Source organism: Amblyomma americanum, chromosome 2, assembly GCF_052857255.1.
Source record: "Amblyomma americanum isolate KBUSLIRL-KWMA chromosome 2, ASM5285725v1, whole genome shotgun sequence".
Lineage (NCBI taxonomy): Eukaryota > Metazoa > Arthropoda > Arachnida > Ixodida > Ixodidae > Amblyomma > Amblyomma americanum.
The window spans coordinates 176,892,331-176,911,966 of NC_135498.1; the positions used below are offsets into that span (position 1 = coordinate 176,892,331).

At 46.3% G+C, this 19,636-nt stretch overlaps 1 long non-coding RNA gene across 1 annotated transcript; it reads left to right on the forward strand.

Annotated features, from left to right (window-relative positions):
- The first annotated feature begins 14,890 nt into the window (after positions 1–14,890).
- On the forward strand, positions 14,891–16,444 carry LOC144119312 (uncharacterized). The gene is made up of 3 exons (XR_013312323.1): positions 14,891–14,982; positions 15,745–15,838; positions 16,372–16,444. It is a non-coding gene; the product is annotated as an uncharacterized LOC144119312 (long non-coding RNA).
- The last annotated feature ends 3,192 nt before the right edge of the window (positions 16,445–19,636 follow it).

A 19,636-nucleotide genomic window follows, 5' to 3' on the forward strand; every position in this document is an offset into this window, starting at 1 on the left:
GAAGATTTCACAGCCTCCTGTTAATTGCTTCACATGTCGTTTGTATGTGAAGTGACTCGCTGAGCAGGCATATTGATCAAGATTTCTCATTGTCAAGTGTGCGTGCGCAATCCCAATGAATCTTCTTGCCTGTGATTTGATGGCGTTCTCAAAAAGCGTTCAGAATGAGCAGAAAATTGGCTTCTAACTTTAAATCACAACTTAATCAATGCACGAGCAAGTTGCTTTACTGTGATTCCGCGCGCATTCTTCAACTGCCAATATATATCTCCACACGCCAGCCGAATGAGTTGCATTATATTCCAAAAAGGGCAGCGATAAAGAGGACGCAAAGCAATTTACTCGAGGTTACGTACGCTCAATACGCCACGTTTTTCTTAAATAAGCAGCGACTTATCTGTTTTCGTCCCATTCCGAACAAGGCAGTCGTACCGGTTCTGAAAAGTAAATGCTTGCAATTTTCCTTAGTTACCTTGGCGAGTGATTTTTTTAGATACCGAATGATTTCACCGCCGAGACACGTACTCGTGAAAACCTGAACTAATAAAAAATTAGAGCCCACACTTAAGCTCCGCCTTAAGAGCATGACGCGGCAGTGTAGTGTGTTAATTCCGGTATATGCAAAATGTCATTCTCTAGTTTACATTCATAGAGCCCTGGGAGTCCTCATATCAAAGGTGGGGCTGTGGTGCAGCGATTCAGAGATGCGCCACTTCCTTTTGATGGAAGGTGCTCCCAGGATTAGGCCTTGTGCGAAGTTGGTTGATCTTCCCGAGCGACCAATCATTACCTTAAATGCCACCTGCTTCGGTAGGCGGTTTGCTCACTATCCGGTGGGCACGCTGCTATGCGCCGCAAGGCCGCGGGACCTATGTGGACGCTTTGTGGATTACAGAAAAAAACCATCAGTAAGGTATGCGAGCTGGCATGATATGCAAGCAGCTATTGCTCTAGGTTCAGCTTAGAGTAGTCGACGTGGCAGCCGTTATCTCGTCGACTGAAAGCGGGCAACAGTATAACAGAATCCCAAGGGCAAAGGATTGCTCTTGTTTACATTGCCTGAACCTCTGGGCAGTATGCAACTGTGTGTGCAGCAGCTACTTTTTTAAAACGTCGCAGCGCACATGAGCGTCTTTGACCCCTAAAGCGGCAAAACTAAGCGTACATGTGTCCATAACCGCCTAAAACGCAGCTGCTGCCGTAGTCTGGTTGGTCGACGTGGAGCTCTACACTGCAAGTGTGCTCGTGAACTGTTCTATGAAAAATAAAGCGTTCCACTATGACTTTGAAAACTCCAGCTTGATGGAGGGGCGCTTACAGTGATGAGCATGTATTGCAGCCTCCCTGGTTTTAATCCGCAAGTGAAAGTGTGGGGGTTGTGTCCACTAGCAGGCCATGAACTTCCTGTACGACTTGACTGCAGCTAGTTTGAGGACCACTCTATTAGAGTAGAAAGAGCCCCAAACGCAATTACTACGTAAAATACTGATGATCACCATAAACGTTTATATAAAGCTTTCAACAGGTTAAGCCAGCTGTTGACCGCACAGTTGAAAAAAAAACCAGCTAATGAAATCGTAAAAGACATCGGCAAATATAAGGTTGAATACGGTATGAGCATTTCAATAACGTCTTGGCTTTTTCGTCTCCTCTTGCCCGTATGAGCATACGGTTTATAGCAGGATAAGGCGATCCACACTGGGCAATGGGGTAAAATGAGAGCACATATGCGGGTACTTTTGTGTCGATGGAGAAAACCACACAGAATTAAGATAGCATGTTTATTCACTGATTAAAGGAAACTATGTGCAAAGGGTATTCTTTGTAGCCTGCTGTAGCATTAGAGAACACAAAGTATTCTTTGGCGTGCTGTTAGTGCGGACACTAAGATATAAAGAGAAGGTAATTATCCAACTAGATGACATTGTTCAATATGTAAAAGTTAACTTTTGTCCTATAACGGGTTTTGAATGCATATACGAGAAAATAGCAAACCTTCGAGCGTTATAGGATTTTACCCCTTTGAGAAACAGAAAACGCATAAAGTGAAATGCTAGAATGCCATTCATACGCGCTTGTTTTGTGACTTAGTAAACAGATTAAGAGCAATGGTGTCATTGATCGGTTGAACTCTGAGCGAGGGGCACGTTTGAGGATCACAATGGGCCCATATGACACAACAGAGTCACCGGCTACAATGTGAATAGTTATATTTTTTATATTGTACAAAATCGGCTAGAACGTGCACTACATTGTCTTCGGCTACGGCGACGATTATTCTCTCAGATTTAGGCAAAATCGACTGGAAACAGCGATTCTGTTTAAGACACTCTTAGGGGACATCATAATGAATTGTTGATTATTAGTTTTCCATGATGTGCTTCATGTGGCTAACTAACTACAGTTTTTAGACCTGCCTCTCAGTGGTCTCCCGAGTCATTTGTGCACGAAGCACGCTCTTCGCAGAAATAATTATCTTGTAAATTAAAAGTTTGTCCAGTGAGCTCCATGTTTAGGGTAAGGGAAACCAGCTGTGGCCTTGCGTATCTTGAAAGCAGGGGACGCATACTTAACCTTCGCTAACATTCCGCCAATGTCAGGTGGCCTTACTTCAGTGCTTTTAATCTTCTCAGATCATAGTGCATGAGTGAATCGCTGATTTTGCATGACTACATGTAGCACCAATCTTAAATAACTTGAACATGGGAGCCGTATAAGACCACCTGTGGTCTTTATGTTGTCTAACATTTAGCCTTGAACTGCTGTGTGCAGCTACTATATGGAGTTGTGATATTTATGCTCGATCAGCCTTCGCTTTACAGAAGCACTGTCTTATTCAAGTATTGTTTTATTAATTTCAATACCAGGTATGCATTTTATAATAACGCAATTCAGAGTCTACCATAGGGCTGTCAGAAGGGTAAGAAAATTTGTTCTGATTGTCAGAAAAGATCAATCGACCTCATAGTTCTATTAAAATTAAGTTTCTCATGCAGACCCTGTGTCAAAGGTTTAGCAGCCCAAGGGTTTTTCTTCTGAACAATGATAAAACTGCAGACTGAGCGAGTTGGTGATCCATTGAGAAATATAGCGCTCGTCCTCGTCAGTCTTACTTCGGCTCCGTTTCAAATCGTGCTGTATAAATCAATTCTGAGCAACACTTTGCGACTTATATTGCTTCCTTAGAGATCAAAATCTATTGAAATAATAAGATTTTTTGTCCTGTCGTACCCAACGGGTAAGACTTCCGAAAATGCTACAAAACTCCCACTGCAAGGCTTTGAGGGAACCTCCTTGGCCTCTAAACTTTTGACAAAGGCTCTACATTGCACGGAGTCTGGAAAAATCCTGCACAGAGCAAGGACCCCTATAGAATGAAACGCATAAGTTTAGAACACCTACGACAAAGGAAGCACGGGTGTCTTGTTTTGTTTTTCTTAGATATGATTCCTTTAACGCCCTTTTAGTGCGGGAAACAGTCTTTGCTAGCGCGTTGATTATGTTACAATATGTTTTTCTTACAAACCATCGTCGCCGTCACAAGATTTAAGACAGGAATGGTCACGCAGCCCTTTCTTTATATTCACAAGAAGAGCCCGGTACTTGTGTACCAGTTGCGCACATACCGCCAAGCGTTTGGTATCCTTTTAGAACACAACGGTAAACATGTCAAGGAGCTCGGTCGCTAGATTAAAAAAATTACACACAGAGCACTGCTGATAACGCTTTTTTCGGCCATTCTCCGAAAGCCGCCAAAGGATCTTTTCGGCACATCTGTTTTATGCAGCACTGCTTGATGTGCCGTCTAATTAGAGGTTAGTGACAGAGGTTTTTGATATCGACATTATATAATGTCGCGAACCTTTGCTTTGTTCTGTTTGTTTATGCTCAAAGCCGCTGACACCCTACTTGAGCGCTTTCTGCCGCAAGAAGTGAGCAGGTCAATCTAAAATGGCCGCTGCCACGCGCAGCTGCCTCTGCGTTGTTCATGACTGCTATAATTAGATTTGGCGCCTTACCTCGAAGGTTCGTTGTCAGCATTTAATGAAGCGTGGCCTTCACGGTAGAGGCGCTGGGTAGCAGCCCAAGTAGCGGACACCTGTGCAAGCCGTGACGCCAGCCCTCTTCCTTTTTTACCGCAGGACCCCTCACAGTCTACGGAGCCAACCATCGTTTCCAAGACGAGCTACCTGAATTTAGTACCCTGACGAAACACACCTCACGGCGAAAGGAAGCTTCGATGTCTACCATGAGCCCGCTACTGACCACAAACCCGACCATCCAACAGCAGCCGCGGGTGCCGCCGACTTTAAACGGCTACCACGCAAGGACCGCGAGGAATGGCTGGACCATTCCTCTGAGAGCGCAGCGTCTAAGAGCACAGCGTCGTTCGACAACTAGGATGATGCGACAAGAATCGAAACGTCATCTTCACACCGAAGTGCTTGGCACGTAGGTTCAATCAAAACCACGAGTCTCCTTTAACGACACGGGGGCCATTGGAAAAGACGTATTAATGGCATTCACGAGCATCGTGAGGAAAAAAACAGCCGAACGACTCCTCGACTACAAGACCTAGCTCCAGAATGTCTGTACATGGTTACGTTAAAGAAAGGAAGCACCTCTTCGTCGCGCCGACCACGACCGGACTAAGATAGCGAAAGGGGAGTTTTTAATACACATCATCGGGCACCAACTGTTAGCCGGCGTCGTGCGCCGGTTGCCAAAAAACGTTAAAAAAAGAAAAATTCATAGAAAGGCGCTGGCTGCTGAAAGTCACCGGTTTCGGAAAACGATGGGCGCTCAAGACACAGAAGATACATAAATGCAGTGGTGTTTATGGAAAAAGTCCGCTACTGCGAGTACTAAAACTTGCAGTCAACCTTGTCGTCCAGAGTAGATCTAAGAATGGAACGCACCCCAGTAAGGAGTAGCTAATTCCTATTCCTAGAAGGCTCGTAGACGGTAGGCGGTCTCCCATAAAGGCCCGGTTCCTTGGCTGCTGGATGTGCCACCACCATTGCCCGTTTTTGTCCTTAAAGCAGCACAGCGCGCATGGTCTCTGTGGCGCTTTTTTGCGGCTACAGGCGGCAGCGCCAGCGCATGCTTCTCTTGCAGTTTGACGGCTCTTTGGTGCCCCTCCTCGCGTTTGCTTTCTTCTGCATCACCACAATCAGCCCCTCCTGATTTTTGTGTAGCAAAGTACGACTGCCTGAAACTCAGCGTTCGGCCGCCTTGGCCGCCTTCTGGTCTTCATGTGCGAGTGAATAAAGTCGTCGCTGGTGACGCAATCTTCCCTTCCTCTTTCATAACTCATGTGGGTTCACAGCACCAGCACAGCTCCGACACTGCGACCACCGAAGATACGGAAATGCAGAACGAACGAAGTTGTGTGTACGAAGTGTTGAGGCGGAAGAGCAAAAGCGAGTAGTAATTGCTCAGCAGGATCATTGGCAGAGCAATTGCTTCTTGGTAGAGGTAATACAACCATGCAAAGACCATATACACATGCACGTAAAACCTCTCTTGAGAGTAACTTTCTTTAAAGCACTATGTTCTGTCCCTAGAGGTTGGCGTCCGGGAAAATCTAGAATATCAAGCGAAGTTCTTTTCAAGCACGAAAATTCATTCCACAGAACGTGAAACAAAAGAAAGCGTTTTCAAAAGTTGTGGTTGCACTGTTAGCGTACCTCCTATTGACCTCCCGATTTCCTGGAACCATGTAATATAGCGGGACACAGCTCTTTGCTTTCGACTCGCCTTGCGTTGTGTTGTTAGCATTTGACAACAGTTTGCATGAAGCATGTCCAAGCCGTAAGGTGCCGCTTGAGGTCCCTTGGAAGCGGTATACAAATTTTCCCGTTTATCCCAAATTATCTGCGAGCGAGAGAAGAACGCTAGAAGAATGACCACGCATTTAAAAGCAGATAGAACGCAAGCTGCAATCGCACCTCTCTACCATCGCAACAAATATAAAATAGAAAAAATATTTGACATGCGTGGTACGGAGCCGTATAGCTAATTAGGTTTTCTTGTTCTCCCAGGAGCGAAAAATGAACGGATTCTCTGTCGTTCCTAAATGTCATGGAGAGATTACTGTCGCTCATATTGCTGGCACAGCTGGCATGATGGGACGAGTTGCTGTGACAGACGCTCTTGTTTTGCGTAATGCGTCGCGGACAGCTTCATCTGAGCCACCCATGCGAAAGGTAACAAGTGCATCTTCACAGCCAACCCTTTTGGCATCATAGAGAAGGTGCTTAAACATGGCGCTGTCCTCTACTGACGCTCACGCTGAGACACGCTCTTAGGTTCACTGCCGGCGTTCGAAAGGCAGCGTTTATGCCGCCGTGTGGGCGTGCTGCTTCTTCTGGTATGCGCTTTTCAGCATATCCTGTTTTCAAGCATAGCTGCGCGCGAATGGTTTGTCGATCAGGGATCGACACCGCCCTGTATTTTCCCATTGCACCCCTATGTATCAGGTAACTGGGGCTTAAATAGTATATGCTTCAAATTTTATTCAGGATACGCAGCGAGCTATGGAAGCAAAACAAACCCCGTACCGTTGGTTAGAGAAAAAACGCGAGGTAATGAGAGCATACGTTTGTAGCCTATCGCAACAACCTTCGAACGGAGCTAGCATTAAGCGCTCAGTTGTGGGCCTTGGTGCCAAGTGAAAACAAACACTGAATGTTATATGAAGATCTTAAGGAACACAAATTAATGAAGTAAGATGAAAATAATATGTGTGTCGTGGCGGGACATTTCTGTTGCGCTCACATTCACCTTAGTTCTGTGAATACTGGCGTGAAGGATTGTATACAGGCATCGGGCTAAGCGGCTAATTCGGGCTATTTAAGCGCACGGCTGGTAATCCTTTGGATAGCTGCATAGAGCGGTCGATACGTCATAATATTGGTGACCACGCCAAATTGCAGACTGCGTTGGGAAGTTGGCACAGAACTAACTACGAAGATTAATTTTAACGTTCTTGGGTACACAAACTGTAGATGTAAATGTTGTGAACCTCGTAATCAAGTAAGACCAAATGGCAAACGCACGACAGAATTTTTTGTCGCGCATCTGTCGCGCGACACAATTTTGTCTCGCAAGACAAGCTGTCTTGTCGTGCCTTGTGTCGTGCGACAAGCTTCGTGTCGTGGGTTCTTTCGCGCGACAAAGTTGTTTGTAGCAGGTTCTGCCGCACGACAGACATCTTTCCTGCATTTTGTCGTGCGAAGAAGGTCTCTGTCGCAGCATTTGTCGCGCGACAGGTTTCTGTCGCAGGTACTGTCGCGCGACAGTGGGAGTCGTGCCGCGCGACAGAGATTGCGTGCCTCAGCAAAGGTGCCTGTCGTGGGTTAAGTCGCGCGACAGACTTCTAGCGCGCCTCTTTTCACGCGATAAATGTACCTGTAGTGCGGCCTGTCGCGCGACACAACAGCTTGTCGTGGGATATGCCGCGTGACAGATAACTGTCATGGGATGAGTCACGCGACAGATACCTGCCGTGGATTGTGCCGCGCGATAGATACCTATCGTGGGATTTGTCATACGACAGATTCCTAGTGAGCGTAATTATTTTCCAGCAGAATTCTAGAAATACTGTCGTGCGGTCGTGTGACACCGATAGGATCCAATTGACCAAAGATGCTTCAAAGCGCGTTCACTGTGGCGAGTCGCGAAGAGGATGCGAGGTGCTCTGGTCTGTTGGTGACGGGCACCGAGCGAAATGAAGTGCTCATTCACATTGGCGAATCGAGTTTTCAACTCACTTCCCGCGACCTGGCTCTCTCACCGAACGAGAATTGGCTTAGAGGAGAGGCACTGCTCGAGCACTCAACTAATTCCCTTCTGTTCCCACATGACAATGTGACGAAAGTAGTGCATGCTCAAGAGTATAATGCGGCTTTGAAAGCCCAAAAAGCTGTATGCACAAGCGGCGAAGCCAGCGGTGCCTGCGTATCCGCACGCTCCTGCGGTGGCGGCATATAGCTGCAGCCACGACAGCGCCTGCACACCAATCGGTGTGCGCAAGTCGAATGGCGCTACTGAAAGTCAGTGTCCTCTTGGCTTCTGTGACATGTTCAAGCCATGTAACATAATGTACCGCTACTACTATATCCGCAGAAAAAACCAAGGACACTCCTATGCGTCGCGGAAAAGAATGTCGTTAATCGTCAATCAGGGAAAATTACTCGCCATAACCATCCGGCTACACAAAGGCAGCATGTGTGGACATGCACGCAGTTCTCTGTATAAGTGTTCAAAGCAACCCCGATGTCATTTTTCCGCGCGTTTCAGTTTTAAGATCGTCAGCTCTTACTGCTTACGTTTGTCAAGGACACGTCTGTCTGCAGGGAAGGTCAAATTAGACAAGACAGTTACCACACTATATCACATAGCAACAGCGGGCGCGTAGAGCCTCAGTTGTCACAGATACCTTCGATCCGTTTTACATATGCCACTATAGCGGCTATCGAAGAGGAACCCCGGGGACCCCCATTTGCATCAAATTTGGGGGCCGCCCGTTTGACGCATAACGATCGAAGTTGTGTAATTTGACTTTTCATGTTCTTGAGGATAAAATAAATATTTAGATGAAGCCCAAAATATGTGTGGGATTCGCACCGACGACTTTTTCGCCCCCAAACCGTGCATTCCGGGGACTTCCAGACAGCCATAAGGCCTAATCGTTTGTCGCAGAGAGTTCCGGATGCAGTCAAACAATTCATCTTGTTGTAATGCACACGTTTATAAAATTCTTTAACTGATATATAAGGAGGAAACATACCGGATATAGCGAAGGTGGCTGTAAATCGTAATAGTAGTGCAAAATCTTTGAAGTAGATGACGCTGCTTGTATCTTAGAACGAATTTTTCCGAAACGAAATGCCCTCAGATGTTTGTATTTTGTCTTCACGTTTGCTGAGCCCCCCGATCTAGCACCCCGATCTAAACACTTGAAGCTCTCGTAGCTAACGCTCTTAAGTCCAACGCTGATGCAGTGTTGGCGGAGAATTTTTTTTAGCGGCAGTGACGTGGTGCTTATCATAAAATAGCAAAAAAAATTACTTTACGATGTCTTTCATTGCCTTCACTGAAAATTTCATGACGGTGACACGAAAATGTCGCTAAATATAGACAGCAGCGTATGCAGCCGAAGGTGAAATGCGGCGGCCGGCGAGTTTCAAGCAATTTGATTCTCGGTCGAAATGAGAATAAAGTCTTGGGACTGACGTCAACCGCGCGCTTTAAAGAGTTACGCCTGCTTTGACACAGTCTAGCTCCTGTGCACCCGCGCTCGGTCCTCAAAACTACTCTGGTCCCAGTGTGACTGTGTGTTATGACAATCTGAGCGAAAAGGGGGATATCTGGGGGTTTTGATGTGCACCACGACCATACAGTTGAGCGGCATGATAACGTACGGGCGCGGCATGCCAGCCTGAATACCGGCCGCCAGCGTCAGAAAAATGCGACAGTAATGTTTGTTCAAGTTCATACTAAGCCGTCGGATGGAGTATCGTTGGCCAATATCGAGTCGTTGTTAGAAACAATAACAGGAATACAAACAAATGTCTCCCCACGGCGCCTTTAATTGCTGCTGCTCAATCGCGGCTCCCCTGGCCTCAGCTGGCTCCGCTCCTGAAGGTGTCGCGGAAACCGAGCATATCTTTGTTTTACTATGAGACGAGGTTCACAGTAAAACGATGACGAGAGCAGCACCTCAGCGCTAGCCAGTTTCGAAGTGCACTCAGCTGCTGCATCGATGCGAAACCGGCTAGGCTTAGCGACGACTAGGGCAACTAGGTGGTAGCGCGTAGTTCATTGCTCGGCGCGCCCGCGGGCGGCGTCGTTCCCGAAAGCTCGCCTCGCTCACTCCCGCTGGCTCACTGATTGGCTCAACAGCTTGCGACCTTCACTCGGAAGGCAGGAACATCGAGAAGTGAGCGACTGGCGCTGTGACTGAGCGATACTTTATGCCCACGCTTGCACTATTGGTGAACAACCTTTAACGCACATATGCTTGGGTTATCGGCTGCTTTGCGGCGAGTCTTAGTTAAGATCGTCCGCGACGCCATCGTCACCGTCCGTGACGCACAGGCTGAGAAATTCAATTCCAGTACCTGCCGAAACAACTCGTATTTTTCGTAACGATACGAGCTCGAAAACACGCCTGCTTCGATGCGCTAGTCGGCTCTTGCTTGTTAAACTACACGCGATCAGGATGCGGCGAGTGCTAGCCACTGTTGCATATTAGCTAAAGTGAGACGCAAGTATCGACGTAGTTTCGTAACGCAGTTGATATCAAAGCACTCCGCTTGTACTGGTCACCGATTAAGCTGTTAAGTTTCATGATCTCCGGTGAGCGTGCCAGTGTCGCGCAAATTAATGCATCGCAGCTACTCTCCATCGTGCCAATTGCGTTCAACTTATCCACGATATTCGCCAGCTTGAGATACGGCGCTTTTCTTCGCTATTTTTGTCGCAACTTAGTGATTTTATCTGGCATCAAACTAAATTGCATTCTGTCAACACCGTCGTCTGCTCCGTCGTCTGCTCCGTCGTCTGCTAGGGCATCCGGGTCACTTCAGGGGATCATAGGATCGCAGCTTCTACAAACGACATGCCAGAAAAAGTAACTGAAAACGCTTTAGTATTCTTAAATAATCTAAAAATAATTTAAAATAAATGCAGTGTCAGTTGAGTTTCCCCTTCTGGTGGCGATGAGAGGAAACTACTTGATGATGAAATCGGGGTTTCTTGATGACCCGGTGGTTCTACTCGCAAACATTCACATTACTCAAGGAAAGGAGAAGGTTAACTATTTATTTACAACATAGGTAAAAAAACGAGAAGAAACAAAGCAAGGAGAAAACTATTTACATGACTAAATCGTGGATCAGACGAATTCAGCCCCCGCTCAACCCAGAGCGCTTTTTTTTGAACACTCTGTCTCCGCCCTTAGCGGGGACAGCAACCAATAAGATAACCAACGACCCATCTCGCCAATCAGTGGTTAGGGAAAGGAAAATAAGGTCCGCCCACTGATCAGAGATTGGGGAAAAAGGTCTCATTAAAACATTTGGGAAGGAGGTTTCAAATAACTACACAAACAACACAAATGCGACTTCCGTTCCCACGCCACCCACGGCACCACAGACGCTAGAAACATGTGCCGACGAGGCGATGACTCAGGTTGTTGACAGCAACAAAGAGAACACAGTCGTTAAGGGAAGTAGACAGTCGTTACAGGAATAGTGGGTTTCCGGTCACTCGGCTAATATCTCGTGCGCCCCCGAAACCTCGTCAACCCCTTAACAACCACATGTCGTTAGCTGTACTTGGTTCGCGTTTTTCCCGGCGGGTCATCCCCGTGACGGCGCGGCGTAAACGAGGGCGTCCGCTGCACAAAGGGGCGGCAGGGATGGGACCGGACCCTTTGTTGGGGACTTCCGACCCCGCTGGAGCAACCTTCCTTGCGGACACAATATCAACGAGTTCGCGGAAAAGTCAGCGAACTCCACACCTCCCAACCAAGAATGTCACGCGGACACTTGCTGTCAGTGTGACATTAAAGTCCGGCCACAAAGTTCCAAGCAGCACTGCGCACACACATACACAGCCTCAATTCGTTCCGTGCACACAAGGTTAGGACACCAATCTGCACATTCCAGAATTTACCATGTCAGATCGGTGCACTAAATTGGCAGAAATGATTTCTAGCCGCCTACATCTCGAAAGAGAAGCTTATGTTTGTTTTTAGCTTCGTCAACCAGATTGGCTCTACATTTCGAATTATCCGGCACATCGCCGGTTGTAAAGGCTGCCGCCGCTTTCGGATTTGCATTGTCAGCTTGCTCAAAATCGACAGAGCTCACCAGCTCCCTGAACTCGACAAAGATTGCTGCTGTCATCGCGTCTGCATTCTCCCGTTCTCTGAATCTCGCACTAAAGTTAGTTCTCAGATCTGCTAGTTCGCATGCAGCTTCACATCGGGTTTCAGGTGAGGCTAGCTCTTTGCAGAGCTTGCAGCCGATGTTCTCATGAAGAAAAACCATCTCCTCAAGCATTCTTGCCCCACAATTACCTTGACCAGCTTGGTTCCGCACTTCTGGTAATGAGGTATTATGCTTCATGTTTAGGCTTACAGGGATGAATGCAGTATCCGGATCTCCGAGTTCCCTACCTGCTGTGAAACTCTTTGCAGCTGTCGCTGTTAACTCCCAATCTGCTGCTGAGACATTTGCAGCTTCCGAATCTGCTTGAAGCTCTACTGAAGCCTCAGGTTTGTCACTAACGGATTCGCGCGGAATTTTTAAATGCTCTTTGACATCAGCTTTCTCATTTTCTTCCTGCGGCTGCACCTTTTCTGGCTGCTCTAGCAGCGCGGGCGTCTCAAGTGTTATCAACTTCCCTACACCTGCAGCTACATCTGCTGTCACTGCGCACAGTGTCAGCTCCAGCTTTCTAACCAACTCATTTTTGGCAGCTAGCTTACCATCACCTGCAAGGAGTGTGCCCGCTATCATATCCTGATTTACCTCTTCCTCGCACGTTCCCGCCGCTTCAGAGTTAGCTCCGACCTGCTCTTGCACAATGTTCAACTCTTGTTCACGAGAAGTACACTCCTGCGCCTCCGGGGTCAGCTCTATATATGCTCGCTCTGACAGCGCGTGCTCCACAGGTGTTTCGAACGCCTCTATGCCTTCAGCGATCTGTTCTGGCACGGCACACAACGTTAGATCAGCTTGTGCTCTTTGGAGAACCGCACACTGCCATTTTGTAATTTCGGTCCCTGAATCCACACAGGCTTCAGAATTTTGACCTTCGGATTCCAAGTTGCGGCATGCCAGATCGTCTATCCTATCTGGTTGACTGACCTTATCAACAGCCATCTCCGACTGGGAACTTGGTTTATCAGGCGCCGGTACCTCCACCTGAGCTACTAGCTCGCACACCTCTCTCCTCACCGCGGGAATATCTTGTTCTTGTTTTTTCGAGCACTCAATCATCGAATGCCCAAATTTCATGCAGACAAAACATTGAACTGATGCGAATAAGACCTCGCTATCGACTTTCGCCTCCTGTCTTAATTTTATGCATCTGTGCAAGTTTTTTCTTTTCTAGTTCGATTTGGAGTTTCAAATTTTCAATTTCACTCATCTGTTCAGCCTCCTCCTGCTCAACACGTCGCATCCTGCCCTCCTGATCATACCGTACGGCAGCCATCTCCGTTTTCCGTGCTATCGTTTCTAGCACTAAACACTACACCGACATGGTGAATTCGGAGAAAGCAGAAAGGTCTCCTACCTTACTGGTTGCTCTCTGCCCCGGTGATCTCGTCGTCCTCCGTGATGACGACAGGCTCCTCGATGCGGACGACTTGAGCTCTGGATCGCTCAGCAGCTCGCTGACTTCTGCCTCGTTTGACTTGCTTGACTTGGTCGCCTAGTTACTTTTCAGCAGCTCGCTGACTCGAACCCGTTCGATGTGGACGCCTGGTTCTTTTCAGCAGCTCGCTGACTCGAACCCTCGATGGCTTGTTGTTGCCCGGCTCCTTCAGCTCCGAGCTGACTTGAGCCTCCGACGTCCTCTCGAACTCGAACCGTGATCCTGAAGCTCTCGACGTCGTCTTTCGACGCAGCTTCAGGTTTTCTCCTTTAGGACAAACAGCTTGTCCACCGACTTGTTCTTCTCACCTTCCGTCCAATGCCTTGAGTAGAAAGAAGTTGCGATCCTGTGTCGACTGCGCCAGTTGCGATCCTGCCTCGACGGCGCCAGTTGAATTTCCGCCTTCAGGTGGCGAAGAGAGGAAACTACTTGATGATGAAATCGGGGTTTCTTGATGACCCGGTGGTTCTACTCGCAAACATTCACATTACTCAAGGAAAGGAGAAGGTTAACTATTTATTTACAACATAGGTAAAAAAACGAGAAGAAACAAAGCAAGGAGAAAACTATTTACATGACTAAATCGTGGATCAGACGAATTCAGCACGCGCTCAACCCAGAGCGCTTGGTTTTAAAACCTCTGTCTCCGCCCTTAGCGGGGACAGCAACCAATAAGATAACCAACGACCCATCTCGCCAATCAGTGGTTAGGGAAAGGAAAATAAGGTCCGCCCACTGATCAGAGATTGGGGAAAAAGGTCTGATTAAAACATTTGGGAAGGAGGTTTCAAATAACTACACAAACAACACAAATGCGACTTCCGTTCCCACGCCACCCACGGCACCACAGACGCTAGAAACATGTGCCGACGAGGCGATGACTCAGGTTGTTGACAGCAACAAAGAGAACACAGTCGTTAAGGGAAGTAGACAGTCGTTACAGGAATAGTGGGTTTGCGGTCACTCGGTTAATATCTCGTGCGCCCCCGAAACCTCGTCAACCCCTTAACAACCACATGTCGTTAGCTGTACTTGGTTCGCGTTTTTCCCGGCGCATCATCCCCGTGACGGCGCGGCGTAAACGAGGGCGTCCGCTGCACAAAGGGGCGGCAGGGATGGGACGGGACCCTTTGTTGGGGACTTCCGACCCCGCTGGAGCAACCTTCCTTGCGGACACAATATCAACGAGTTCGCGGAAAGGTCAGCGAACTCCACAGTGTCTTTGTTGTGAAGATAATATAAGTATTCATGGTTTAAAAAACAAATTTTTTTGTCGGTTGTAATTTTTCACCGACACGAAAGCGCAGCCGTCGGCGCCATTGCAGCGCAACCGACACGTCGTGTTTTGTATTATTTGCCTCTTTGAGGCATTGCTTGAATACTTGTACGGCGTACACGTGTGAAGAACTCATTCAATAGGAAGGTGAGCAGGAGTGTGTTTTGGAAGCCAACGACCAGGATTTCGGCCTGTCAACATTGGCGAGTTTCCACGGGTAAGCCATGAAGAGTGCTGCGACGTCTTTTCATCTGTTAGGGGAACGAAGACTCCTGCGCCGTTTTACTAAGCCTGGATGAATCGCATGGCCGGTGAGTCCCGCTCTGCGTTTCTTTGCTAATTATCTGTATTCACACGCGCTATTTGTATGCGGCTATATAGGGATGTGAGTGGAGGCAGTCCGCCTGCGGTTGCCGCAGCTATAATGCGGCGCCAAAAAAGCAGGGCCTATATCCTGCATGACAAGTGTTGTTCTCATTGTCTTTATGTGCATTTATTACTCGCGTGCCGTGGTAAATAAAAATGGCACCAGATATCAGAACAGAGTTACGCTTTCGCTTGCTAGCGCTTCGACACTCGGTGCAAAAGCATGGATTTGCACGGCGTAGAAGACGATGAGCGAGAAGTGCCGCGCGGCGGAGCGCTCGCGCTAGGCCAGCTGCGATCAGACACCGCACTATTTTGCTCAGGGTTAGTACTCATCGGATTAGTGCTTGTGCCTTAATATGCGTCATACTAAATTTTGAGACCGTGATCGCATGCGAAAGGCTAGTTCATATTCATCGCCTTGTCATTTGTAAACTTGTCTGTGCTTCCCCAGTGGCACAGGATTTGAGGCAGTGTTATGTCAAAGTTAGATCAATCTTGCGTCTCCTGAGCTGTAAACGTTGATGCTTCCTCTCCTTTTGAGCACTGCGAGCTGTCGGATATGCAACTGCACAATTATTTAGGATTTCTACCTTTTTGCTATAACCCATGCTTTTGTGGCCCACATTCAAGTCGTTCGCCATTGTCGATGGTTTTTTTGTTACTTATTTTCGCTTTGTTATTTATTCTTGGTTGCGTGCCATCAGCTGTGGTGCCGGCGATCCTCCGAACTCGGAACTCTTCCCAGGCACGGGATCCTACCCACAGACCTCCCTTCGCCGCACTTACGAGTGTTCTTTGGTATTTTTTTGTTTCTCTTGCTTTTACTTGCATTGCTAGTCGACAAATTTGTGCAGCTTTTAATTGTATGCAGATTTGTTAAATGCACTAGCAATTTTTCTATGATGCCAAGCTGTGCTGTGAGATATCAAGCTTCTTGCTATTGAAGGCATGCTTTTTTCCATTCTCTCTTCTCATTTAACCAAGGCAGACTGGTTGCAACTTTCAATTTTATACCTAGACATTGGTGCAAGGCACCATGATAGGAATTAATGAAAACCTGCACATCCTATATTCAAATTGGTGTGCAGTATTTCAGCCAGCTCATCTTTCAGTGTGGTTATAACAGTCATTGTGACTCTTCTCAAAGAATGTATATGGGTGCATTACATAAAATCTGTTCATTTGTTTTGTCATGGGCTAGCTCATTGGTTTTTATTTACTTATATTGCGTCTAAGTTTAGTTTTTAAAGCAGTAGACGATTTCCTCTCTTGTCATTCATGGCATGGCTACAACCACTGACAGCTGTTGCTCTGGATATATTTATTTGCAGTTGCCAGCGGCCAGCATCTATTGGGCCATGCGTGCTTCCTGCCTTCGGCTGTGTCGTCCCTCCTGATCCGTTCATGGTAGTTATTCTTTTTCAGTGATGCTTATCTTAGCTGCCTATTTAGAAAAATATTTTCAATATAGGCTTGCAGCTTGGTTTAGAAATGCATGAGACTCTACATACACTTCACAGCAGTACCTCAGCTTATAATTACCGGAACTGTAGACTTGTACAAAATATAGTCGCTGATGTAGCTCTTGACGCAGCTGCTGTTAACATAAACGTGCTTTGACATTGCACACCTGTTGCCTGGTATGCATATGTGTCCTCGAAAAGGACCTATATGTTCATTTATCCCTTTAAGAACATTGTGCTCTACAATGATGGTTTACCGGTATTTCTGACACAGACCAAATTGTCAGTCAGTAATGTAACATTGCACGATGACACCAATCCTTGTATGGTGTAGCATCCTTGCAATGCACTGGGCAAGCTGCTGTCAGCACAGATTTATTGCTGGTGTATTGCCATAGCATATGGTTATACTGCACTGTTTGTACCTCTACCTTCTTAAAGCTGTATACTTGAAAAATTTAAAATTAGTTGAAGGAAAATTCAAGGAAATGTAACAGTAACTGTCTCACATTTTGGTGGACACTTGAACCGTGATATAAGGGAGGGATATAGATGGGAAGTAATGAAGAGCTGATGCCCATGTTAGATGCCCCTCTTTAGTTAAACATACCTCGCAATTAACACATTTGGTGCAAAACAAACATGGGACTTGCACGCTCACAAGCACCCTCATGTCAGTAAAACAAAGTGCCAATGTTGCCGTACTTTAGAGCTTTGCTCCTAAAAGCGCAGCTGACTGCTGCTCAAAGTTGAGAGCAAAAATATGTCTACTTTTCCTCATGTGCTGTCTGCGGTGCTGGTGCCATTTGCAATGGTGATTGACATTGATTTGCATGATGCTCAGTCTGTTCCTGGAGTTAGTGATTTTGTCTGTCGTGTGAATGTGCTGTTAAAATTAGTGCAGAACAATGGTTCTCTAGTTCATTTTAGGTAACTGCCTCCTGTGCCACATGCTACCACCCTTTTTCCTAAAATTTCCTAATCTCATTTAGCCACCTGATTGCCACCCATTCATGCATTCACCTACTCTTGGTATCCTCCCAGTGTTTTAGTGTGGTATTGCTTATATCTTCTCTGCATTACACATGTACTGCACTTCCTCTTTTTTTGATTTAGTCAAGATATCTCTGTTCCTGTTTCTTGCATAAGCATAAGAGGCGACTCAAGTGCACCATCTGGGCTTGTGATGCGATGTGTAGGGTGCTTCGTTTTTGGGTAAAACCTGGTTTCTTCCTACTGTTGCACCAAAAAAGATTCTTAAAGATCAGGTTCAACCCAATTTCTGTGCAAATGTGCCTGTAAGAAAGTGTGGTTTTGAAGGTGCACATACGCGAAGAACTGCTGGAGTGTAGTGGATGTCACATAATTCTTCTGACAGATTTTTTAAACAATTCTGGTTATTTTATTTCTCTTTTAATGTTTATTGTTTGTCGGTTGCATATAATTTTTGGATAAACTGAAAACTACATGTACTGACTGGTATTTCATTCCAATAATTATACCCATTATTATGAAGCTGCGTTGGAAGGTAGGTGTGCATTTAGTATGCGTGCTTTGAATTTCAGTGATTGTTTCTGCAATGCAAAATGGAGGACAGGTCTCTGCTGTGCGAGTTTTATGCAATGGAGTGAAAGTAGCTGGAGAAGCATTTGCTACTGTGTAACCCAGCGAAAAGTTCTCCCACAGACCACTGAGCTTCTGAATACCTATGGCTTAAAGCTCGAAGCTCTGGTTGCCCTTTCCGAGGTTTTCTGCATTAACGAGTGCAAGCGCAAGGGCTCAGAGCTAACAAGCATTTGAAACCATAGAGCTATACACAGTAGTGCTGGGGCCGTGCAGCAAGTCAATGTGAATGAGGTCGCGATAAACATGGTTTACTGTAGAAAGCTAGTGTGAAAAAATAGTTGCGCTCACAGAAACCGCTGTTCCTTTTTAGTCGGTCATTGAAACAAAGCAATGCATGTAAAATTTTATATTTCACTGATCCCTCAATTTTTTCCAGCTAAAGACCAAGAGTTGCATGGAAGATTTGCAAGCCACCAAGTTGCGTGTGATTTTTGCCAGGGACCTGGAGCAGGCTGGGAAATTAGTGGATGGCCAGTGGTATTCACTCAGTAAGGCAAGCTTTTTCTGTAAGTACAGTTTTTGGCATGGCATTGCTTAGGAACGCATGCACTAATCTGACTACTCTATGCCCGCCCATGCTTCAAGAATAATGAAGTACATGAAAAAAATTGATTGCCGAAAAAAAATTGCCGCTTCTGTTATGTTTTTTAAGGAAAGTATTTGCCATTTAAAGGGCTGTGAAAACCTCAAAAAATATGTGCTTGTTGTGGCTTTTTTTTTTCAAATTTTTTCCACATCTATGTTGGCCTGACCTTGTAGCTTGTCTGCATGAGATTGGCTGCTACCTACAGTTTGCTTTTTTGTTGCTCCTTTATTGCCTGTCACAATCTTTACTTTGCGTGGCAGTGTCATGCAGTTTGGGAAGTAATCTGATCTTACTTCTGCATTGGCCTGTAGTGCAAGCTTTTCCATGTGGGGCAGGTTTATGGTTTCCTTTTGTTTGCTGTAACTGCAGTTTGGCCATGAGGGTTAGAGGCTTAGTCCTTTTTTTATTTTGATGCAGTGTCATATACTTCATGCATAAATTAATGAAGTAAGCACTATTTTTGTAATAAATGAACATTCCTTATAGCTGCGGCCATTATAAGTGCACTTGACTCTAAAATGGCTTTCTTTCGGCATTCAGTATTACATCTTAAAACCAGCCGGAAGACACAAAACAGGAGAAGAGATGAGCACAAGATGAGGCTGGTCTAACAACTGAAATTTTATTAAAGGAAAGTGGCAAAAGAATACCTGCAAAGAGATTCAAGCACGCAAGACCCCAAAGCAGTGAGAGGGCAAAAAATAACCGAAAGGCACTGACGTACTAGTAAACCATCTAAAAAACTAATTCCTTACAGTGAAGGTTCACCGACGGTTTAGCCAGGCACTTGTTTTTAGCCTTACTGATGTAGTAAGCCTCAACTATATCAGGACAGATTTATCACTTCCCTAAACCACTGATGTGCCGCAGAAATCAGGGGTGCAAAGAGAAAGGTCGACCTCCGATTGCATTCACGAGATT